This window comes from Canis lupus, chromosome 32 (assembly GCF_048164855.1).
Source record: "Canis lupus baileyi chromosome 32, mCanLup2.hap1, whole genome shotgun sequence".
NCBI classification, from domain to species: Eukaryota; Metazoa; Chordata; class Mammalia; order Carnivora; family Canidae; genus Canis; species Canis lupus.
Window position 1 is genome coordinate 4,923,749 of NC_132869.1, and position 26,128 is coordinate 4,949,876.

Below are 26,128 nucleotides of genomic sequence, written 5' to 3' on the forward strand. Positions count from 1 at the left end.
ACCAGGCAACCGGGGACCCCTGGAGGGAGAGTCCACCTTGGGTGAGGCCCGGGGGAGGCAAGAGCCACGTTGTGGGGGTGGGGGCGGATATAGTGGGTGACCCGTTTGCCAGGGGCTCCGGAAGGAAGCTGGGGAGTGTGTGGGAAATGGGTCCTGGAAAGATGTGAAAGGCAGGCTGAGAAGGAGCCTGGAAGACTCAGGTTGGAAGGAGAAGCCGCCCTGAACTCGTCAGGAGGGGGATCCTCTCCCCTATGCGTCATCAGAAGCAACCCTCCGGAAATTTCAGAGACCTTGGCTGAACAGCATTCCTCTCATTAATGGTCCAGAAACGAGGCCAACCACTACTGACACCAATGCTCACCTCTTGCTCACCCCTGCCTGAGGCTCAGAGGACAGCACTCCCCTTAGCAGGCCCTCCACTCCAGACCGCTCTTCCCCCGTCTACGTCCCCCTCCTCACCATGTTAACTTTCACCTTGGGCTTCGGGCATCCAGCAGGTCTACCTACAGGTGTGGCTGAGTTAAAGGAGTGAGGAGAGGAGAGCCAGGTGGGGCTTCTTCCTGAGCAACTGTTCCCTTGCTCGTGTCTCCGCCCCACGTCTCCTGGGGCTACTGTGCATCCCAGGGTATTGGACCCGAAGATGAAACAAATGTTTTTTCCTGAAAGGGGGCTGCCATGTGTCTAGGCATATGGAAAAAATAACATCCTCCCCGTGATGGGAAGATAAACAAGATTCAATAGTAAGAGAGCCTTAAAAAGGATGTCTGCTGGTACCCCGAGATTGGTCAGGGTATAGGAAAACATGAGAAGACTCCAAATCACAGGCCCATGAAAAGATGACTGAGGAGGGGGGAAAGCCCCACACTTTCACTGGCACTGAAATGTCACCATTCATTATTAAAATCAAGTCGGTAATAAATTCAAAAGCCTCTGCGTATAGTGAAGTCCCAATTCATGGTCTTCTTTGGGTTGAGACAGAATAAAACTGCAGAATAGCCCTAGTCTCAAAATGTGGGTTCCATGAAATCTCTGGAGAGAATGAAACTTCCCCCCAGGTGGCGTCTGCCCCAGATTCTCTGGTGCCCAGAGGTGACCACATCCTCCTGGAGGGCACAGGCAACAAGGGAGTACTCTTAGGTTGGGCAAATGACTCAGGGGCACTACATGAATTGCAATGGGTCATGGGAGTTAAGTGCTCTGTGCCAAAAGAGACAGTCTTCGAAACATAATTTTTCTGTCCAAATTGTCAAGAGGACCCCCTACTGAGAAATACTTAGGTATCCCCCCCACCTATGCATGATTCACCAGCAAAAAAAAAAAAGGGATCCCTGGGTGGCGCAGCGGTTTGGCGCCTGCCTTTGGCCCAGGGCGCGATCCTGGTGACCCGGGATCGAATCCCACATCGGGCTCCCGGTGCATGGAGCCTGCTTCTCCCTCTGCCTGTGTCTCTGCCTCCCCCTCTCTCTCTCTCTCTCTCTCTGTGACTATCATAAATAAATAAAAATTTAAAAAAAAATAAAAAAAAAAAAAAACAGGTATTTGGAAATCACAGGAGTGTGTTATGGACCAGACTTTTCATGAGTGGGTGAAGGTTGACAAAATTTTCTCCTCAGTTTGAGTTGAAGACACCTCTCTCCATGATCCCATTTCCCATGCCCGTTCCACTCCAAGGTACCCAAACCACCTTGGCTTGACCTTGCACTGGCTGCCTCCTTGTCCTGTAACTCGCACCTTCATAACCTAGGCTGCCCAACAGCTAACGCGATCAAGGAACCTGCCGTGGCCCAACAGCTGTCTGCCGAAGGGCAGCCCAGCACAAACTCTCTGGGTGACACGCAAATGGGTGTAGGACTCTGAGGCAAGTTTCCTGTTCTTCAAATGCTTTCCTCTTTTTTCCAGTGCTGTCTGGCACCGTATGCCCAGTGCTGACCTGGCTGCAGACAACATCTGGAGTGGCAGCCTGGACCTGTCTTCACTCTAGACAGCACCAACCGCCCCCCGCACATCTTCAACAGACCAACATCTCGAGCCCTTGAGCACGTGACACTGTAATCTTTGCACCAAAGTTCCGTTCAGAACCACAAGTCAACCATCTCCTTAGGCCTCTCACTTGGTTTGACCCAGAACACAAGCACCTCCAGTCACTGGCCCTCCCTAGGTCACTCATTTCTTGACTGATGCATGTTCTCTTCCCATTACCTCTCTTCTTTGTCCCTTTGCTTTAAATCAAATCTGACTATTTTCAGGGAGTGCCATTTCTAAGGAGCTCCCTGGGATTGGAGGCTGCAAATTCTTCCACATCTTGCAATCCTCCTCCCCAGGAGCTCCAGCACTCTCCCCCAATCCTCAATGCCAAGTTTGGATAATCACTTTTCTGCTCATGTACCAAATTCCTCTACCTTGAGGTACGTGATTGTCAATCTCCACATCTTCCTGGGCAATGTACCCACATCCTACTTAGTTCTCCCACCATTTATCTGACTCTTAATGACAATCAGAAAGCCTGATCATTTTTGTGCGAATCCAGTACACATTTGTTGACTACCATCCAATGACAAAGCATCCTGCCAGGACAGATACCACAGAGCACACCAGGTCATGTAAGCCAAGATCTGGCTTCCTTCCTGCCACTTGAGCTTCATCTCAACTAACTTCAAGGTTCATGTGGACAGTCTCTTCAAAACAAACACCTTGACCTAATTACTACACAGTTTTAGTAACACATGATGGTGAACATTCCTTGTCAAAACCTAGAACAATTCCTGTTATAAATCTGGAACCAGACTATCTTGCTCTGTGAACCCAATCTTCTCTTTCTTGCTTTCTTACATTCCATGTTCCCACTCTCCTTCACCAGGACTTCCAGTTCCCAGAGGGCGCTGGCCGCCTCTTCCTGGAAGGGAAGGATTTTTTCATAGAGAAAGTAACACAACTCTGGAGTTTTGTTCCATCAATTTATGGGATTTTTTTTTCAATAGTACATTTTCAGCTTGTTTTAACTCTGCTTTCACTGGAATAAGACCATAGGAACTTTCCCCTTTTTGTAGGACTCAGCAGATCTGACTCAGTCAACATCAAATCACCACCTCCCCCCAGCTATAAGACAAAAGACAAAGTGCTAGGTCAGAGAGCATCATAATCAGTAATGGAAAGACTTTTTAGACCTAGTCTCTGCCCTTAAGGATGAAGGGTACACAGGTCTTAGGTTCCCAGGAAATAATACCAAAGATCACGTAAACATTTCCTGATTTCTACAGAAATACGTCAAAAGGTCTCTGCCCATTCCTCTGGAAGTGAGTTCTTCCCTCTGCCTCCAGCCTCACTTCTCCTCCATTCCTATTGCCTTCCCATCTCCCAGATAAGTCTTTCGTCCAGCCTCCCTAAAACACTCCTTCTTGAAACTCTTCTGTCCTTTTTTTTTTTAAAAGACTTTATTTATTTATTCATGATAGTCACACAGAGAGAGACGGAGAGGCAGAGACACAGACAGAGGGAGAAGCAGGCTCCATGCAGGGAGCCCGACATGGGATTCGATCCCGGGTCTCCAGGATCATGCCCTGGGCCAAAGGCAGGCGCCAAACCGCTGCGCCACCCAGGGATCCCAACTCTTCTGTCCCTTTATTCAACTCTGTTCTCCTTGTTCTCTGCCTTTCCAATGGATCCTTTCCATGTTCAATTTCTCCTGCTCTCCCTGCATCTAAAAGGTCACCCAAAAGTGGTCCTTTGTCATCTCCCTTTAGCAATCTCATCCATTCTTCAGGTTTCTAGTTTTATTCAGAGGAGTTGTTGGACCATCTGTACCTCCAACCTGGTAGCACTGTAAGGTTCCCAACCCCAACTTATTCTTGACTTTATCCATACGTACCACAGACCAGCGTGTCCCAGTGTACCCAAAGGCACTTTTCAGTCTACTTATCCTTTTATGTTCCATGTGTGTTAATGACACATCCAACCTCTTGGCAGCCCAGGCCCAGACATCAACATATCCTGTCTCTGAGACTTCTCTCCCACCCGTCCTATGGCAGACCAGAAAAAGGACAGACTGGAGGTCTAGAGACCAAGACAAACTATTATGATACTCAGAACATTCTTCCTGTGGTCTATTACCAGAGCACACCTCTGACCTTACCATTTTTCTGTTGAAAACCCATAATGGCCTCTCTCCACTGTCCACATGGACAAAGTCCTTGAACCAGCATACGAAGACCTTCACTCTCTGACCTTTTACCTTAACTTCTTCCCTGTAACTCTAACTTCCCTGTAATAACTCCTTCGTCTTGTCTACCTTCACACTCCTACTCATACTGATTCTAAAGCCGCCCTGATTTTCCCTCTTTTTCTGTGTGCATGTATTATCCTTCCAAGCTTAGCTCAAATACCACATTCCTTTATGAATTCTACGTAATCTCTCCTCTATCCAAATTTCCATAGCAATATCACCACACTTTGGCATTATGTTTATTTACATGCATGCCTTATCCCAACTATATATTTTGAAATGGCTAACATTTACTGATCTCATGACGAGCACTGTGCCTTATAATAACCCTGCTAAGCTTCACCCCAACATGACAGTATAGGTACTATTGTCACCTGCACTTGACAAGTGAGGAGCTCCCGCACAGCGCAGTTCATTAACTTGCCTACAGTCTCATGGTGGTGAGGCTGTCTGTGTCCACATTCTCTCCCAGCCCTTTCAGCTTGTTTTGCAGCCCTTGAAGGCAGGATCCACATCTGGTTCATGTTTATACCTATCAGGATATTCATTAGCATCGTGCCTTGTGCACAATATACACCATATACAATATACAAAATATACAGTTAAAATTTATTGAATGCATGTGTTTTTTTACCTTACAATTCCTAGTTAATTATAAACTCAGTGCAGAAAACTGCTTCCCCATCCAAGCTGGGAACAGACTGTGTTTGGTAAGAGCATGCTGACTGATGGCGACGGAATCAGATTTTAAGAAGAGATTTGTCTACTCTCACCCATGTGACATTAATTACTGCAGAAAAGGTCACTTTTCACTGATGAGTCAGAACTGAATAATCTCAGAACAGATGTTGACATAAAAAAGTGGAGAATGAGCAATAATAATGAGGCTTTGACGTCCATTTCAGAAGTTTTTGTTGTTACTTCATTATTATTGATACCAACTATTCATTCCATACCAGACACACTATGAGATTTCCCCCTAGGTTGTTTAACGTTAACAACACAATCATTTTAAGAATGAAGCCAGCAGAGGAATCAGTTTTAATAAAGAAGTATTTAATGAACAGTTATTATGTGCCACCATGTCACAGCATCTCAGTTCTGGTCTCACGACCGTCCTATAAGGTAGATACTAACATCCTTTCTATCTGTAGATATAGAGGTTGAAGTGCAGAGGTTAATTAATTTGCCTAGCACCACACAGCATGTAAATAATAGATTCTGACCTTGAACCTTAGAACTATCTGAATCAGGAGCGTGTCCTATTCACCATGACACCCAATAGTCTCCCCCAAGAGACTGACTTTAGTAAGAGGTCTGAACTCACATCTCCCTGACTTTAAGACCTGTGGTGATAGTGCTAATAAAAATAGATAACTCCCAGCCCCCTCACATGGCCATACAATACCGGAAAGTGACCAAATCAACAACAAAATGCCAGAGAGAACAACCAGAGGAGTGAACCATGTGTTGAACACAAGCAAACCAACCAGAGGAGCTCTCCATGTGTTGAACACAAGCAACCAACCAGAGGAGCTCTCCATGTGTTGAACACAAGCAAAATCGGAGTTACTATGCAACATTTATCATTTCAGGGATTGAGAGTGTTCCTTTTATCACTTTAGAGTGTAAGCCCTGAGTCAGGTCAGAATGAAGCATCAATATCCATTCCTTTCATATAAAGCAGATAAGGGTACAGAAAGGCCTCCATTTTATTCTACAGGTGCAACTAATTGTGGCTCTGATGAGCTGAGTCAGCCTTGGCTAAAACAGTACAGAGCAGAGGTGCATGGGCGGCTCAACAGGTTAAGCATCTGACTCTTGATTTCTACACAGGTCATGATTTCAGAGTCATGACATTAAGCCCCACACTGGGCTCCATGCTAGGTGTGCAGTCTACTTAGAATTCTCTCCCTTGCACCCTCCCACCTCACTCAAGCACATGTTCTCTAAACCAAACAAATAACAAAAACAAACCCCTCCCCCCCAAAAAAAACCCCATACAGAGCAGATCATACCAGCCAAAGCCAAAAGCAGCATCCATCTCTACCAATAAAATTCTAATCAAGTGTTCATGATCTCAATCTTTCTGCACTGCCATTTCAGCTTCTCCTTTGCAAATATACCTCTAAACCAAGATAAGTGAAGGAAAAATGATCGACATGGGATCCCAGGAAATTTAAAGAGAAAGCACTTCAGGAGTCACTGAATCCAAACCTCTTGGGAATTCTTCCACACAAACATCAAGACAGACATTCAAGCCTCTATCCTTATCAAAGTAGAAATTCACATGTAAAGCACCAAAAAAAAAAAAAAAAGCCATGAAAACCAATTAAAAGATGTAATACTATTTTGCATACTTCTATTTCTGATTAAAAATTTCCTCTGCCGCATGCTTGCCGGCTCTGTCTACCAACAGTCTGTCCATTAACGAGGATTATATTCTGTATGGTCAATTCTTTAGGCCTTATCGGACTTGTGGAGCCTGGGGAGTTCCGAGCAGAAAGGAAATGTATTATTCATCTGCGAATAGGAGGACTGATAATGCAAGATGTCAACCATCTGTTAGCCACTGAGGTCAGAATGAGACTAGCTAGCCCAAAAATACAGCAGAAGAGACCGACATGAACTCGGAGAAAGAACTCATGAGGGTTAACCACAACCATCAATTATCAAGATTGGTGCACAGCTTCTTTACAAACAATACAGGACCGTCTTCTCTGGGCTGTTGAAAGTGTCTTGTGATTAGAAGTCTGTAAGAACACACTCTATGGAAATAGCCATTTAAAAAAAGATTATTTTTGATCAATTTACCCAACGTTAGAGTCTCAATACTTGTGCACTAAAGAGCTGAGCTCCATGAATGCATAAACTGTGTTTAATTTTCCCTCTACTCTGTTTAGCATGGCATTATGTGCAAATAAAGAAGCAGTAAAGCATTTCTGCTGCTCCTTACCAAGGTAAATAGCTTTGCCTATTACTTTTCTCTAGAACCAATATCCAGGATTCTTGGGGTCTGTCCCTATGACAGTGTGACAAGGGCTCCTATGTTTTATCGATGACATGTGACATTTTCTCTGCTCCTGCAGCCAACTGCTTTCACTTTAGGTCACCAGAAACCACCTACTTGTCATATCTGAGGAACATTTTCTGACCTTGATTTTTTAAATCTGTGTGGCAATGGATACTATAAATCTCTTCATTCTTCTGGAAATGATCTCTTTTAGCTTCTAAGGCACCAGGCTCCCAACTGAAGTCCTGTCTTCCCACCCTCCTTATCTGGCTCCTGCCCTATTCTCCACAGCCTCTGTCCCTCTTTCCCCATAAACCATCACCGGAACGTTGGAGCTACCTGCTGAGAGGCCGTGCTTTCTGCTCACCCCTGAACCTTCACTTGGCCTACAGAGCCTGTCTGTATAACGCTCCTCATTTTCTAAGACTTATCATACATGTCATCTGCAAAACTCCCCCCAGCCCCACTGTGCTTCCAGGGTATTCCGTGCCTACTTCCAGTACTGCATTTATTAGCTTGTACCCTAAATGTAGTTTTGTCTGCTTCCCCCAGCTGGTTATAAGATTCCCAAGGATGATGACTATGTCTGATTCATCTGTGTGCCTAGAACAAAGCCCTGAAACAAAGGAGGGGCCCAGTTAGTGCCTCACGAGTGGATGGCTGAGCTCAGCTGGCACAAGGTCTTAAGTTAAACTCAGCATGTTAACAGCAGTGTACTCAGTTTTCTAGCTTTTATTTGTTAAGCCAGGCCTATGGGTGAGAAAGCAGGAGGAAAGAGGGGGGGCCAACTTTACAATGAAGTAACAGGCTGGCTTAACGTCTTTTAAGCTTTTTTTTTTTTTTTTTTTTTTAAAGATTTGAGAGAGAGAGAGAGAACGAACATGATTGGGGACAGAGGAGAGGGAGAAGCAAGCTCCCTCCTTAGTGGGGCTCCATCCCAGGACCCTGAGATCATGATCTGAGCCCAAGGCAGATGCTTAACCAACTGAGCCACCAGGCACCCCTTAATTTCTTATAAGCAAGTGCCTCTACTGTCTTCTCTGGATAATTTGAGGGTTCTCAGCAACAGTCTAACTTTTTTTTTTTTTTTTTTTTTTTATTTATTTATGATGGTCACAGAGAGAGAGAGAGAGAGAGAGGCAGAGACACAGGCAGAGGGAGAAGCAGGCTCCATGCACCGGGAGCCTGATGTGGGATTCGATCCCGGGTCTCCAGGATCGCGCCCTGGGCCAAAGGCAGGCGCCAAACCGCTGCGCCACCCAGGGATCCCCACAGTCTAACTTCTTGTTTCTTATTGTTCAAGTCTTATCTTTACTGGAAGCTCCTTGATACAAATCTATGTTTTTCAGTACTCCAAAATCTTCATAGAACTTTGTCAAATGACCTCCCCCCCACACCTCAGAAAGAAGGAACAGACCAGGGAGATGTCCTCTGGCTGGCCTTAAGTCAAATTCCCATTATGCCTGCTTTGATTTTGGGCATTTGACAAATTCAACCCCAGGTCTCAGCCTGACAAGAACCCAGAAACTCCTAATGCAAAATGAATTAGGTCCCTTCCCTCAAAAGGGATCTAGTGGAAAGGAACTCACTGTTCTTCTCCAACTGATTCTTCTCATTCACTGGGCAATGTGGGTTCTTTTGTTTATGAGTTCACCATGTTTGCCCCTCTGAGGCTAATACATCCTTCAGAAACAACATCTTCATTTCTTTTTCTTCCCATTAAAAAGGTCATGAACTAAACCCTGTGTGTTGACTATTGTAGAAATACAAAGACAAGGCAATGGCACCTGCTCATTTTCCAAGTACAACAGGGTCTGTGGCATAATGGCATAGTAAACATCTGCATACAGACACACATTTTTTAGGGAAGCTAAATTGCCACACTTTATACTATACTAGTTGGTCCTTTTTGCATAAAACCTACAGAGTTGTTCTATGTCCCACTTTATGGACAATAGCTATAGAAATCTTTCTCACTCAGGTAATCATGGAAGCAGATGTTCTTTCTTTCTACCACATGCAATGTCAGACTTCTCATGGTGAGATTGGCCTAGAGGAGCAATGTATAAAAGCCCCCAAATGGCTAAGGTAACCACTAGTAAAGCTGGAAAGAGTTCATGGAATCAGCCACATCTGGACAAGGATCAGAGCTAAATGGATAAAGAATGCCTAAAAGCGGGGGATCCCTGGGTGGCTCAAGGGTTTGGCGCCTGCCTTTGGCCCAGGGCGCGATCCTGGAGTCCCAGGATCAAGTCCCACGTCCCACGTCAGGCTCCCGGCATGGAGCCTGCTTCTTCCTCCTCCTTTGTCTCTGCCTCTCTCTCTATGTCCATCACAAATAAATAAATCTTTAAAAAAAAATTAAAAAAAAATAATGCCTAAAAGCCTTCTAGATAGTAATTAAAGGCTTATTTTTCTGCAAATCTTGCTTTAAGAGGACACTTAACCTTCTCAAATCTGTTCAAGTCAACGAATGGATGTTTTATTAAAAGTCTTAGTCTATTTAGAGCTTAGAAAAAGAACTTGTTCCTTTACTATATTCTGTTTGAAACTATAACCCACAATTCAAGTCACTGCCCCTAAGAAGAAAATCTCAATAGCAGCAAATCTCACTGGAGTCTTCGAAGAAGGGGAAGAGGAAAGAGTGAGAGTACTATTGGCTTTGCTACAATGGACATTTTATCTGACAAGTTACACATCTGGAGAGATAAAACCTCTATTGGCACTAACCTATTGCTGTGGGTTCTTATGTAATTATGGTTAAAGCATTAAGACTTTTTTAAAGTCTGTCTTGTGCATTGATTGATTCTGCTCTTTCAATTTTCATATAAATCCATTACAGCAGAGTGGTAATGAGTACCAAAGCCCTAAAATCAGATGGGCTGGGTTGGAATCTTGTGTATGAATCTAGCTATGTGGTCTTTGACAAATTTTATTAACTTTGTGCCTCGATTTTTTTTTTTTTGCTTGTGAAATGGGAATAGTAATAATTTCTTTATGCATTGCTTGAGGTTAAATGAGTTAGTAAATATAAAACCTCTGAAATAGTACTTGCAATTACATTCACTAGATAACCATAATTCTTAACAAAATACCATTATTTTATTTAAGAAACCCTTTGAGAATAATCAACCTCATGTATGGTATAAGAGAATGGTCCAGTTTCAATCTGCATGTGGCTGTTCAATTTTCCCAACAACATTTATGAAGAGGGGAAGAATTAGAGAGGAAGACAAACCATGAAACATTCCTAACTCTGGGAAACAAAAGGGTTTCAGAAGGGGAGATGGGTTGGGGGGATGAGGTAGCTGGGTGACAGGCATTAAGGAGGGCACATGATCAGATGAGCACTGGGTGTTATATGTTGGCAAACTGAATTAAAATATAATCTTAAAAACAAAGAATAATCAACATTCAGTTGCCTATGTCTGCTTATCACAATAGAATTAGTTTGATCTTCACAAATTTATCACTGGTGTCTCCAAAGTTAGAACATGATTTAGAAAGAGAAGATGAGCTGACTCGGTGAGGAGTAGGGAGGTGTCAGTTGCTTTTTTGACAAAACAAGACACTACTTTAAACCCAAACGATATAAAATCCCCATAGATTACTAACCCAAACCCACACTACCAGTCCTACTTTGGAAGGTGTTGGTCAAAAGAAGAATATCTTTTGTTTCTGTCCTTCAAAGAAACAGTCAACACTCTGGGTACTCATGAAGACTGGCCCAAACCACAGGAAACAACATGTACCACTGACCTTCTGCCCCAACCCATACCGCACAAGCAAGCTTGCCTACTTACTCCACATAAAGGCTGGATCTTTTCCATTCTTTGAAACCAGTTCTAACACCCACCAGGAAATAGGTGAATCAACAGGTACTGGCCCACAAAGTCCTGCCCTCTCTCAAGTTCTAGCTGGTTGCTGGGATAAAGAGGCCCTTTCTTGTCCATCACTCTGACCTCCAGTGACCTGGACAACTTGATGAAGTCTGTGATGACAATTTCACAGGAGCAGCACCAAAATGAAATTCCAAAGTCCCAGTCTGAGTACCGATTAGATTCCTTGCTGGTGGCATGGCTTTGCATAAAATCCTTACTTTTATGAGCCTTATTTACGCAATGAAGTTAACAAAGTCCAAGTTCGAAATTACTGTGAGAAGTGACAATCATGCAAGCCAATGCATTCTATAAACCATGCAATAGTACGATCGTAACAAATACTGATGACCCCCAAACTCAACCTTTGTTTCTTAGCCTCCCAATTTGCATGGAGCCCTAACAGCCTTGCTGTGTCACTGCCAAGATCCTCTCTAGACTTGACCTCTGGCTTCTAGACCTTCTGGACTCTCTTCCAACTGGCCAAATTCTGGCAGGCCACTGCAGATGCCACGGACACATTAATAATCCTGGAGTTAATGTGACCTACTTGTCCACCTCAACTAATCCAATGTGCAGTGAGTGCATTTTTCTCTAGTATTTTCATTTTTTAATTTGGGTTCCTCTTTCCTAACAACTTTTTTTATTTTAAAGGTTTTAATTTAGAGAGAGCAAGCGAGTACAGGAAGGGCGGGGGGGGGGGGGAGAGAATCTTAAGCAGACTCTACACTGAGCACAGTTCCTGATGTGGGGCTCAATCCCACGACCCCAAGATCATGATCTGAGCCAAAATCAAGAGTCAGATGCCTAACTGACTGAGCCACATAGGCACCTCCATCTTGACAATTTGTGACAGAGCTATGCAGCCAGTAGGCACTCTCTTCCATTCAGTTTATATACTTGAGCCTCTACTAGGCAAATGGGAAGTACTCTGAAAGGTATATGGGAGTGGGGAGGGAGAGAGAGGAGAATAGGGTGCAGGACTGACTGCCAGCCATTACTATCTGCTGGGGAAAGCAAAATACACTCCCACTTACTGATTACCTATTATGTACCAGTTGTATGCTCGGCGCTTCATTCCATACTGACAATAAACTCCTATGCATATCACAGATGGGAAAGTAATAAGGCTCACAGCATAGGTCGTTTACCCATAGCCATGCAGCAGTGGTAGAGACAAAATGAGGAGTCAGGTCTGCTGGAATGGATTGAGGGAAGGGTCACCTCATCTTCACTTTGCCTCTGCCAGTGCTGGGTTGTTTCAGTTGCCTCAATATGTCTCCAGTGAGGGCCACAGGGCATCCTATTTCTGCTTCTTTTGAAGATCACTTGTAAACCCCAGAGGGAATGGGACTAGGCACCGGAACTTGCAATCTGGAAAGTCACTAAGTAGGCTTCCTACCTTGGAGTGGTAAGAAGCAACTGGAGGAGACACAGAACACCGCTGCTTCCTGGGGTTCAGACCACGTGTTCTGGGGTCCTTTTCCTTCCTGGCATCTACACATGCATGCAAACTGGGCATGCCCACAGCCTGCTTGATGGGAAAATCAGGGAGCCACGACTGCGTGCTTCTGCAGAAAAGGATCCTGCAGGCTCAGCGGCCTGTATAAAGGCTACATACACAGTTCATAAGTGGACACTGTGTTCAAACAAAGACCAGGGAGCCCGAGTGCAGGTCTAGTAACAGACAATGTCCCTCTGCTCCAAAAGGTTCGTCCCCAGCACTCTGGGCTCTGTCCACTGCTCGGCACAAACATGTGACATGGGGCAGCCTGAGATGAGAGCAGGAGGCAGAGTGCCTTGGTTGCCTGCACAGCCACAGCGAACACAGCTCGGGCTTATTGGCGTCCAGTCTGTGCCCCTGACCCACCCTGAGGAATCAATCGTGCATTATAAACTCACGATCAGGCTCTCGTTTTTCCAAATCAAGTACGGCCAAAAGGCTTAAGAACGAATTCAGCAGGATGTGTTCCTTATACAGAGGTCACCTCAGACTCTCAGATTCTTTATCAGACACCTGAATTCACTAACCTCTACTTGGGCGGGAGGCAGGGCCAGTGACACCCCCCGCATTCTTCTATTTGAAGAGTGTTCCTGCTAAGGGGTCCACAGAACTGGCTCATCACTGCAGCCTCATCCTCTTGCTGGGGCTCAACGTTTTGGGCACCAAAGTGGACAGAGGGGAGGAAAAACACTAATGGGGATAGTTTACTCTTGAGTACGGGTGGGCAGAGCTGCCCAAAAGCAAAAATTCAAAATAGGATTAAACTTCCCTTTGTATGGTCTCCCGCCTCATTCAGAATCTGCTCCATCTCCGAAATTGCCTTTCGTCTCTCTCCTCCCAGGACTTTACGCTTCCCTCTGGCTGAATGCTGACCTTTCACACCAGCACGGCCACCTGGTCTTTGGAGCAAAGAGATCTGTGCTCCAAAGTCACGGACCTACTCCTACACACATGGTCAAAACTTCGATGCTCTCAGCGTTACCACAAAACACAATCTGATGAAACATCAGGAACTGTCAGAGTTCTTCCAGGTTTCATTACGGCATTGGAGTTATTTTTACACATGTGGACTATACATAGCACTGCTACATTTTAAAATATATTACCAAGAAAACAAATGCGCTTCTGTAACACATTCAATAACCTTCTTTCCTTCCTCCTCCATGCTACAATATGCTACAGACCACATCCTCAATGGCCTCTAGTGACCCACACCCTTGTATGACCCCCACCTGTTCCCGATAGTGGCTAGGCCAGGTGGCTTCCTCTTCATGAGAAGATTACAATAAAAAAAACAGGGGCACCTGGGTGGCTCAGTCAGTTAAGGGTCTGACTTGCTTTCAGCTCAGGTCAAGCACACAGTTGGGCTCTCCCTTTCCTTTGGTCCCTACCCCCACTTGTGCTTCCACACTCTCTCTCTCTAAAATAAAATTTAAAAAAAAGAATACAGCAAAAAACAGTGTGATGTCACTTCCAAGACTAGGTTACAAAAAGCCTGGGGCTTCCATGTTATGCACCCTCTCTTGCTCTTTTGGGGGACTGCCAGCTGCTCCACAGGGAGATCCATGCAGGCAGGCACAGCTCTCTGTGGCCAAGAGCCAACAAGGACCAGAGGCAGCTGATAGCCAGGTGAGTCAGCTTGGAAGTAGATCCTCCCCCAGTCCAACCCTGAAATGACTACAGCTCCTAGTGACCCCTTGATTCAGCCTGTGAGAGACCCCCAAACCAGAGGACTCAGTTAAGCTGCATCCAGATTCTTGACCCACAGAAACTGAAAGATCATAAAGGTTTGAAACCATGAAGTTCGGGGTACTTTATTATACATCCACAGATAACTCATTACTCTGAATCAGGAGTTCTGAGCTGAGCACCAGAACACTCTTCAGCACATTCTCATCAGGCCCTTGAGTCACAATTACCTGACATCTGCGCCACCACTTCGCTCACTTGGCCTCTGGAAGGTCTGGCTCATCCTTCACTGTAATCTCTCCCTAAACTCCAGGCGGCCACGGGCAATCAACTGGATGGGCAACCAGGAGAAAGCCATGTGGTGTCAGGCTCTGGATCTAGGAGAAAAGTTCTATCACCTGTATCAACTAATGAAGCCTAGAATCAGCTTCCCAAGACCTTGGTTCCTTTCCCTTCTTTGTTCTTCTTTAGCAGCCCAACTACACTGAATACAGTAATAATAATAATAATAAAAAAATTGATCTCTGGGTAAACGTCACCTTTGCTCCAGCAGGAAGAGATCCCTCATTACTTTGTCATTGTCTGTGGAAACACTATCCAGGGCTGGTATTTTATGTAAATACCTATTTCATTAGCGTTCAGCCACCTTCGAGTCTCACTTGCTATGCTTTTTTCTTTGTTTCCTTCTTCAAAAATATTCATCTATTTCTCCAGAAAGTCTACGATAGCCTCCCCTGGTCAGGATGTTTTATAAGTCACATAAAAATATGAATTAAAAATTGGCCTTAAGTCTTTCAAGGTTCTTTTCTTGCCCAACCAGCACATATTTTCAACAGTCTATCAGGTTACCTCAGAGGGAAGGGTCTGCTACAGAGTCTTACCTGTTCTTCGTCCCCATTAAACACGACTCAGTCTGGAAAAGGAGGAAGAACAAAACGCAATCATGAAATTCAAATCTTTCCCTCTGAGACAGATGTCAGGATAGAAAACAGTCTCCACATTCTCCCATGGTTAGCAGCTGCTTCTGGGAGAGGAGCTGAGCTGCCCAGAGTCAAGGAATCCCTCAGTGGAAGACTCCACCACCTCCAGGCACTGGGAACCAAGAGAAGATGGGCAGCAGCAGCCTGAAACCACCAGAGTAGGCGATATCACCTCCTCACAGCACTAGCTTTTCCATTGAAGATACCCAAGTTGAAACTATGTGCAGAGCATTTTCTACAAATTAAATTAGTCATTTCTAAATATATATATATATTTATTATCCCACCTTTGATTCTTTCTAATTTGGGGATCTAGGGCAAATAACTGAATTCACTGAGCCTCTGCTTCCACATAAAGTGAGGATTTTACAGAGAGTATACCTCATGGTGAGAGCATACTAAGTGGGACTTCTAATAATTGTTATCTACTGAAGTAATAACCAACAGGAAGTTGTGATCTAAGCTTTAGAGCAATACTGAAGAATGGAACGTTCTCTGATGATGATAGTGTTCTAGGATCTGTGCTGTTCAATATGGTAACCATTAGCTGCGTGTGGCTATTGAGTACTTGAAATGTGTTTAGCCTGAGGAATTCAATTTTTAAATTTTATTTTAGTTAATTTAAATTTAAATAGCTACCATACTATACAATGCAGCTTTATAAGAATATCTTTTAAGATTTTAATTTATTTATTCATGAGAGAGACACAGAGAGAAGCAGAGACATAGAGGGAGCAGAAGGCTCCTTGGGGGGAGACTGATGTGGAACTTGATCCTGGGACCCCGGAATCATGGCCTGAGCCGAAAGCAGATGCTCAGCCACCCTAGTGTCCTACGAGAATATCTTATCCATGAAGGGACACATATAGATTGTCTGCACTGACCAGGGAGCTCTGCAAAATATAACTCTGACCTCTTGAAGAGTCTGAGAGCCCAAAATTGCTCAGAGGAAAGCCCTCTGTAAATAGGCAGAGTACATCTGACCTACGGCAGGATGTTCAGTTCCAGTTGTTCTGCATTTGTACCTGTTTCCATCATCATCACCTAGTCACACTAATGGCTACTGCTTGGATGAAGCCCGGGGGTTCTCTGTGTGAAGCTAATGAGAATATGGGAATTTAAAGTAATGAATACCAAGTGCCAAGCAATGAACAGATTACCTTTATTGACACTATGTGAAATGTAAGCGGTCTCCAAGCTAATATCAATACCTATACATATTTCATCTTGTTAAGCACTTACCACATGCTAGGCTAAACACTGTGGTATCAAGTTAAACCCAGTTCTTGACCTCATTTCCCTCAATCTAGTCAAAATGAGGGATGGAAGTAAAGAACTGTGGTGCAAGGTAGGAGGTACAATAAGGTGCATTAAAGCATTTGTAATGGACTGAGTTGGTCAGAGACAGAGAAGAAAAGACAGCTAAGCCCAGCTGTGAAGGCACCGCACAACTTGTTTTCTCAAAGTGTGTGAGGGAAGGGAGAGTGCTCCTGGTGCAGAGGCATGTGCAGAGTCTGATGCCTTTGAGAAGGATTGATGCTTCAGGATTGACACTTAGGAGGCAAATCTGGGAGGAATACGGAAAAGTAAGTGGGGGTTTAGAACCTAAAAGACCATTCCAAGGAGTTTAGATTTGATCTTCTAGAAAACAGAAAACCATGGAAGGATGTCAAATAGGAAAATAACTGATCTCTGGGTGTCAGATCCCTCTGATGCTGTGTGGGAGGTGATTAGAGGGAGGGCAAGACATGGGATGCACCAGGAGATGTGTGCACCCGTGCAGGGGAGGGGAGGGCATGGTGGTAGAGGGGAGTCAACAATAGTTAACACTACTAAGGTAATAAAAGAAAGGCTGGAAGCTTCTACATTAGAATGAGTTTTATAGGGGGGAGGAACTTTAATAAGATTGAAATATTGTGTGAGCTTAATTGTGTCCCCCCAAATTCACGTGTTGAAGTCCTGGCTCACAGTACCGTAGAATGTGACTGTATTTTGAGATAGAACCCTCAAAGTGATCAGTGGAATACAATCCTTAGGTTGGCCCCCAGTCTAATATGACGGTGTCCTCAGAAGAAGAGATTAGGGCGCAGATAAGCGCTAGATGAAGACCATCATCTACAAGTCAAGGAGAGAGACTGCAGAAGAAACCACCCCTACTGACATTTTGATCTCAGACTCTCAGCCTCCAAACCATGGGAAGGTAACTTTAAGCCACTTGGTCTGAGTCCTTTGTGTTAGTTTTGCTGAGGCTGCTGTAACAAACACCAATTTTCATCCATATCAAGTGATGTTGTTTATCATAAAGCTTCCATAGCTGGGAGAGAAATGCCAGAGTTTTCTTCAACTTAAAAAAATCTTCAACCCTAATCTCTTTTGCCTGGTCCTCATTAGAACACTAATTTGAACAAGAAAGTCAGGAAAATAGAAGTGAGGCCAAAAGAAATTAAAGGCATTTTTTTTTCCCTCCAGATCATGGAAAAAGAGATTCTTAGTTCCCATTCTGGAAAGTTCTCACTCAGGAAATAATTAGGGATGGGACTATTAAAAAATTGGCTCATCTTCAGAACTCTACTCTGGACAACACTGAAGCCACTCCTCAGAGTCCATGTACCAGCTTAAGAGAAGTCTACAACACTTCCCAAGTAAGGTGTCTCAGGGTTCCAGAACCTTCAGAAGCTCAAGGCTCATCCTCATTACGGAACTTAAAACACTTTCTCCTGTTATTTGTGAAGCACAAAAATTACACCAACTTTCTTTGGCTATAAAATGTACAAATCCAATGTCCCAGTACAAAATGAAAAATTAAGCATTCCGCACCTCCCCCACGTTACTTGGTGCTCATCCTCAGTGGACTCCTAATCCCCCTACCCAAGACTCATTCGTGGTTCCACCCCTCCCCTCAGCCCTCCCGTCACGGCCACTTCCGCACCGCACGGGCCCCGCACCGGCCCCGCAGCCTCACCGTCCGCTGCGCCCCCCCTTCTGCTCTGCAGCCCCCGCTGACCGCTCCGACCCTCAAGCGGACTCTCTTCAACACGGACAGACCAGCCCCGCCCCCGCTGGACGCCTCTCAGCGGCCAGGTATCCAGGGATGAACCAAACGCCCTGCGCCCATCACCTCTACCTCCACCCGACCGCCGGCCTCTCCTTGTGACCCGCTCGAACTGGCCTTTGGCCACTTTCATGATTGAAAACGTCAGCCCCCCCACCCCGCCCTCCGGCAGCAGCCCCCCTCGCCGCCCCCCCGCAGCAGCCCCACCCCCACCCCGCAGCTCCCCGGGCCCTGCTGCGGCGCCCCTACCCCGCCCTCCCGCAGCAGCCCCCCCCCCCGCGCCGCCCCCCCGCAGTTCCCCCCCCCACCCCGCCCTCCCGCAGCAGCCCCACCCCCACCCCGCAGCTCCCCGGGGCCCTGCTGCGGCGCCCCTACCCCGCCCTCCCGCAGCAGCCCCCCCCCCGCAGTTCCCCCCCACCCCGCCCTCCCGCAGCAGCCCCCCCCCCCGCAGCTCCCCGGGCCCTCCTGCGGCGCCCCTACCCCGCCCTCCCGCAGCAGCCCCCCTCCGCAGTTCCCCCCCCCCGCCCTCCCGCAGCAGCCCCCCCCGCGCCGCCCCCCCGCAGTTCCCCCCCCCGCCCTCCCGCAGCAGCCCCCCCCCGCAGTTCCCCCCCACCCCGCCCTCCCGCAGCAGCCCCCCCCCCCCCGCAGCTCCCCGGGCCCTCCTGCGGCGCCCCTACCCCGCCCTCCCGCAGCAGCCCCCCTCCGCAGTTCCCCCCCCCCGCCCTCCCGCAGCAGCCCCCCCCGCGCCGCCCCCCCGCAGTTCCCCCCCCCCGCCCTCCCGCAGCAGCCCCCCCCGCGCCGCCCCCCCGCAGTTCCCCCCCCCCCGCCCTCCCGCAGCAGCCCCCCCCGCGCCGCCCCCCCGCAGTTCCCCCCCCCACCCCGCCCTCCCGCAGCAGCCCCCCCCCCCCCCCCCGCGGTGCCAACGCCCTCGCCCTGGGTCTCCCTCAGCCGGGCCAGGCGTTCGGAGCCCCCGGGCCAGTACCCCTCGCCGTGCCCTCCGGTGTGGCTGCCCCGTGGCCACGGGAGCTCCGCGGGCAGGGCTGAGCCAGGACTGCGGCTTAACACTGAACGTCGCACAAGGAGGCGTTTTCCTGCGGGCTCTGAAACGGCAATGCACGAAATAAACCTAAAAATCCGATTTTCACAAAGCAAGTGAAGTTGCGGGTCAGCGTCATCCGGAGTCCGCTAAGGAAGCTTCCGGCTCACAGGCCCAGCCACGAACGTCCCCCGAGTCTGCACCAGCCTCCTGCTCTCAGCTTTGAGCACAGACCCCGTAACAGCCCACAAAACAGAGCAAAAATCCCCCCATAATTTGATTATTGTCTCAACTTGGTTCTCCAGGCTAAAAACTCAGTTTCAAAAACTGGTGACCACAAACCCCTCGAGGTTCCTTTCAGGCACGGGGGCCTCTCGCAATGACCCCTGCCCTGGCACCTGCGCCTGCCCTGCCAGTAACCGCCCCGGGTCAGGAGGGAACAGACCCTCAGGCGTCGGACAGGGAACCCGAGCTGAACCGTCCACACAGCGGCTGGAATCACCAGATGATCGCAGGAGCCGTATGAAGGCAGAAAAAAAAAAAAATCTTAAGAAAATGTAACATAGAGCGTCCCGCTGCTGGGTGCAGACGCATGAGGCACGTCCAGGGGGTTCCTGAACGAATGAGCGACTTGGGCACGTTTGTTTCGTGTCTGCTCCATCAATTCCAGAGCCGGGGTCTTAAACAATAAGGGACCTGGGCGGCCCGGGGGGCTCAGCGATTTAGCACCGCCTTCGGCCAAGGGCGTGATCCTGGAGACCCCGGTTGGAGTCCCAAGTTGGGCTCCCTGAGTGGGGCCTGCTTCTCTCTGCCTGTGTCTCTATCTCTCATGAATAAATAAAATATTAAAAAAACAAAACAAAACAATAACGGACCTGACAGCAGACTCCTGTAAACACCACCAACACCTTCTTTCCATGGTAGGTAAGCCACACTGCTGATGTGATACTGTCACATCATCAGGAGCTGGTCTTTAATTTCTCGGAAAAAAATGGGTTGGTATCTTTTTAAATGAATTATAAACTTTTGCTTTATTAGGCAGCCTATACTGAACATAATTTGGCAGTTAATAACGTAGGCTCATCGTAATCAAGTTAAATCATTTTCTTGTGCCCTTAATGTGTCTGGTATTAACACATTTTAATTTTAATCTTAACAGCTCAGGGACATCACCCTTTGAATTTTTCTAACTTCCAGGGTTTGGTTCATTTTTTAGCTATCCACTGGAAATATTTTGCTTAAAAAAAAAACTTGTTTTAAAGATTTTATTTATTTATTCATGAAAGACACAGAGGCAGAGGGAGAAGCAGGCTCCAGGGAGGGAGGCTGACATGGGACTCAATCCCAGGTCTCCAGGATCAGGCCCTGGGCCGAAGGCGGGGCTAAACCACTGGGCCACCCAGGCTGCCCAACATTTTGCTTTTATTTACACAGTTTGTAATTCTCTTCTCTCTCCCACCTTCTAATGTGCTGTGGTCCGGAAAGTCTACTTACCAAAAGAATCAGGACAATTTTGACTAAACAACAAATACACTTTGATTATGGCTTTTTCAATGAATTAATATACGAACTTAGTGTTTTGGCTTTGTGACCTCTATTTTGGCTGTTCAAAGGCCTTTGCTTATTATTAGATGATCAACTGTTGTATTTTAAATATCCACAGATACTGGATATGTGACCTCCAGATAAATGGAGTATTGCTATGTTAAAACTTCTGTCTAAAATTTACTTGCTTGAGGAAAAGAAAGAAATTATGACATTTCCAAGCCATGTGCAATCTGCTGATATAGCCAGGTGGTTGTAACCTACGGTGCTAATTGTCTTTCTTACCAGCATTGCTATTACTAAATATATTTTCTTTGCAAACTCACTTCCCTATTTAGTTCGGCCAGAAGCATCACAGAAAACCGTTTCACACTGAAATCCTCAAATCTAATTCTTCTTTGAAATGTAAAAAAAATGTTTTAGAAGAACGTATTAAATACATTTAAATATTTTAAGCAAAATAAACTCCCAAAATTCAACACAAATGTTCAAAGGTGAGTTGCATGAAAACTGCTAAATCGGTCCCAGAGAAAATAAAATTGAAAGGACATGAAACAATGTAATTCATGGCGGAAAATACCAACTGCTTGGCTGAATATTGCTTTCAACAAACCTCTTTCAGCTACATTTTCTTCTCTTTGATTAAAAAAAAAAAAAAAACTAAGGTAACCTATTATATTGCTTACTCTATGGTCCACTTCCAAGTATAAACATAAGGGACATGAAATACCAAGTTGAAAATTCTTAAAACTTTCCATCTGGTTAGGACACACTGAGTAAGCTTCACTAACACTAACCTGGCTTCTGGCATTAACCTCTTTCTGGTTCCATCCTACTATCAGTAGCCTAAGACCCAACAGAGTGGGAGAAAACAATGAAATTTGGAAATTACTATATATAATCCAAGAAGTGAACTAAAAATTAATTTGAATATTCCAGTGATAGGTCTGAAAACTACTTCATTCCTGTATAATTAATTTCTCTTTTCTTCTGTTCTCTCCAACTCTCAAGGAAATGGTAATTTAGTCTCTAGCAAGAGGCCTTGTGTAATCAAGTGTGGTGACCATGTAAGGATCTAGAATAGGTATTGCATGTTCAGAGCATTCAGGTCCTAAGGATACCTGCAGAAATAAAGCAGAATTAAAAACCCAAAGGTAAAAAGCAGAGCACTCAATTAAAAGCAGAAGTCTTTTTTTTTAAATTGGAGTTCAATTTACCAACAAACAGGATATCACCCTTGCTCATCCCATCAAGTGCCCTCCTCAGGGCCCATCACCCAGTCACCCCATCCCCCTGCCCAACTCCCTTTCCACTACCCCTTGTTTGTTTCCAGAGTTAGGAGTCTCTCATGTTCTGTCTCCTTCACTGATATTTCCTCCTCATTTTCTCTTCTTTCCCCTTTATTCCCTTTCACTATTTTTTATATTCTCCAAATAAATGAGACCATATAATATTTGTCTTTATCTGACTTATTTCACTCAGCATAATACCCTGCATTTCCATCCACATCGAAGCAAATGATGGGTATTTGTTGTTTCTAATGGCTGAGGAATATTCCATTGTATACATAGACCACATCTTCTTTATCCATTCATCTGTCAGTGGACACCAAGGCTCCTTCCACAGTTTGGCTATTGTGGACATTGTTGCTATAAACATCGGGGTGCAGGTGTCCCGGCGTTTCATTGCCTCTGTATCTTTGGGGTAAATCCCCAACAGTGCAATTGCTGGGTCGTAGGGCAGGTCTATTTTTAACTCTTTGAGGAACCTCCACACAGTTTTCCAGAGTGGCTGCACCAGTTCCCATTCCCACCAACAGTGCAGGAGGGTTCCCCTTTCTCCACATCCTCTCCAACCTTTGTTGTTTCCTGTCTTTTTAATTTTCACCATTCCCACTGGTGTGAGGTAGGATCTCATTGTGGCTTTGATTTGTATTTCCCTGACGGCAAGTGATGCGGAGCATTTTCTCATGTGCTTGTTGGCCATGTCTATGTCTTCCTCTTGAAATTTCTGTTCATGTCTTTTGCTCATTTCAGGACTGGATTGTTTGTTTCTTGGGTGTTGAGTTTAATAAGTTCTTTATAGATCTTGGAAACTAGCCCTTTATCTGATACGTCATTTGCAAATATCTTCTCCCATTCTGTAGGTTGTCTTTGAGTTTTGTTGACTGTACCCTTTGCTGTGCAAAAGCTTCTTATCTTGATGAAGTCCCAATAGTTCATTTTTGCTTTTGTTTCTTTTGCCTTCGTGGATGTATCTTGCAAGAAGTTGCTGTGGCCAGGTTCAAAAAGGGTGTTGCCTATGTTCTCCTCTCGGATTTTGATGTATTTTTGTCTCACATTTAGATCTTTCATTCATTTTGAGTGTATCTTTGTATATGGTGAAAGAGAGTGGTCTAGTTTCATTCTTCTGGACGTGGCTGTCCAATTTTCCCAGCACCATTTATTGAAGAGACTGTCCTTTTTCCAGTAGATAGTCTTTCCTGCTTTGTTGAATATTAGTTGATCATAGAGTTGAGGGCCCATTTCTGGGTTCTCTATTCTGTTCCATTGACAGACACATATGTCTGTTTTTGTGCCAGTACCACACTGTCTTGATGACCACAGCTTTGTAGTACAACCTGAAATCCGGCATTGTGATGCCCCCGGCTCTGGTTTTCTTTTTCAATATTCCCCTGGCTATTCGGGGTCTTTTCTGGTTCCACACAAATCTTAAGATGATTTGTTCCAACTCTCTGAAGAAAGTCCATGGTATTTTGATAGGGATTGCATTAAATGTGTAAATTGCCCTGAGTAGCATAGACATTTTCACAATATTAATTATTCCAATCCATGAGCATAGAATCTTTCCATCTCTTTGTGTCTTCCTCAATTTCTTTCAGAAGTGTTCTGTAGTTTTAGGGTATAGATCCTTTACCTCTTTGGTTAAGTTTATTCCTAGGTATCTTATGCTTTTGGGTGCAATTGTAAATGGGATTGACTCCTTAATTTCTCTTTCTTCAGTCTCATTGTTCGTGTATAGAAATGCCACTGATTTCCGGGCATTGATTTTGTATCCTGCCACACTGCTGAGTTCCTGTAGGAGTTCTAGCAATCTTGGGGTGGAGTCTTTTGGGTTTTCTATGCACAGTATCATGTCATCTGCAAAGAGGGAGAGTTTGACTTCTTCTTTGCCAATTTGAATGGCTTTTATTTCTTTTTGTTGCCTGATTGCTGAGAATAGCACTTCTAGTACTATGTTGAATAGAAGTGGACATCCCTGTCATGTTCCTGACCTTAGGAGAAAGGCTCCCAGTGTTTGCCCATGGAGAATGATATTTGCTGTGCGCTTTTCGTAGATGGCTTTTAAGATGCTGAGGAATGTTCCCTCTATCCCTACACTCTGAAGAGTTTTGATCAGGAATGGATGCTGTATTTTGTCAAATGCTTCCTCTGCATCTATTGAGAGGATCATATGGTTCTTGATTTTTCTCTTGTTGATATGATCTATCACGTTGATTGCTTTACGAGTGTTGAACCAACCTTGCATCCCGGGGATAAATCCCACTTGGTCATGATGAATAATCTTCTTAATGTACTGTTGGATCCTGTCGGCTAGTATCCTGATGAGAATTTTTGCATCTGTGTTCATCACGGATATTGGTCTATAATTCTCCTTTTTGGTGGGGTCTTTGGTTTTAGAATTAAGGTGATGCTGGCCTCATAGAATGAGTTTGGAAGTATTCCATCATTCCAAACTCTTCCAAACTCTTTCAAAAGACATGGAAGTATTCCATCTCTTTCTATCTTCATTTGTATCTTCATTTTCATTAGTTTCCATGAATCTTTTTAATTCTTCTCTAATTTCCTGGTTGACCCTTTCATCTTTTAGCAGGATGATCTTTAACCTCCGCCTGTTTGAATTTCTTCCAAATTTCTTCTTGTGATTTAGTTCTAGTTTTAAAGCATTATGGTCTGAAAATATGCAGGGGACAATCCCAACCGATCTTTTGGTATGGGTTGAGACCTGATTTGTGACCCAGTATGTGGTCTATTCGGGAGAAAGTTCCATGTGCACTTGAGGAGAATGTGTATTCAGTTGCGTTTGGATGTAAAGTTCTGTAAACATCTGTGAAATTCATCTAGTCCAGTGTATATTTAAGGCTCTTGTTTCTTTGGATATGTTGTGTAATAGCAGAAGTCTTTAAACAATGAACTTCTATAGCAAGAGCATTTTATAAGTTTAATTCTATAATTACAGAGTTTTGAGAATATATCAGTTTATTTGCTCAAGAGTTGGTTGAGAACATGGGCGCAGGAACTGAAACATGTGAGTTTGAGTTTCCATTTTGTACTCACCTATGTGAACATGGGATAATTGCTTATCTCCCTTTGCTTCAGTTAAGTCACCTAAGAAATGTGGATAAGGGGATCCCTGGGTGGCGCAGCGGTTTAGCGCCTGCCTTTGGCCCAGGGCGTGATCCTGGAGACCCGGGATCGAATCCCACGTCAGGCTCCCGGTGCATGCTTCACCAGAGCCTGCTTCTCCCTCTGCCTATGTCTCTGCTGGGTAATGCTTATTTCAGCCCCGTTCTCTCTATCTCTCTGTGTGACTATCATGAATAAAAAATAAAAAAAAAAATTTAAGAAATGTGGATAAGTAATAGCACCCACTCATCAGGTTGTTGTGCAGATTAAATCATCTGATATATTTAAAGTACTCAGGATAATTCCTAGAAATTTTTAAGTGCTACAGAAATATCAGCTAAAATATTATCTTTTATACAAAGACGATCCCTACAAATGGGTTTTTGGTCAAAATGACATTCATTAATGTTGCTGGAATGGATGGTCAGGAAGCTGGAATGAACAATATGGCAAACAGAATAAAATGGTGTGCAATTTCGTCTATGTATTTTTAACCCTAACTGTAACAGGATTGCAATACATAAATTTGGTGAAGAGTGCTATAAATTTAATCCATAGCACTCAGCTTTGTTCACAGCCTGCTTAGAATGATGGCAGATCCTCATCACTGAAGTGACCCTGAAGATGTGGCTGGCTGAGCAAAAAGTGCTCGATAATGACAGAAACCAGTCAGCTGTGCTGCCACTGCTACACAAGGGCAAGAGACTTGAAAAATCATTGTTACCACCACAAGAACAAGCCGGTGAAAAGTCTGGTTGCTCGTGGAAAAAAAGAGAGAGAAAGAGATAGAGGCAAGCCAAGAAACA

The 26,128-nt window shown here is 45.1% G+C and overlaps 1 protein-coding gene across 1 annotated transcript in view; it reads right to left on the minus strand.

Moving 5' to 3' along the window:
• RYR3 (ryanodine receptor 3) overlaps window positions 1-26,128 on the minus strand; it is a 500,519-nt gene that overhangs the window by 351,474 nt on the left and 122,917 nt on the right. The window lies entirely within an intron of this gene.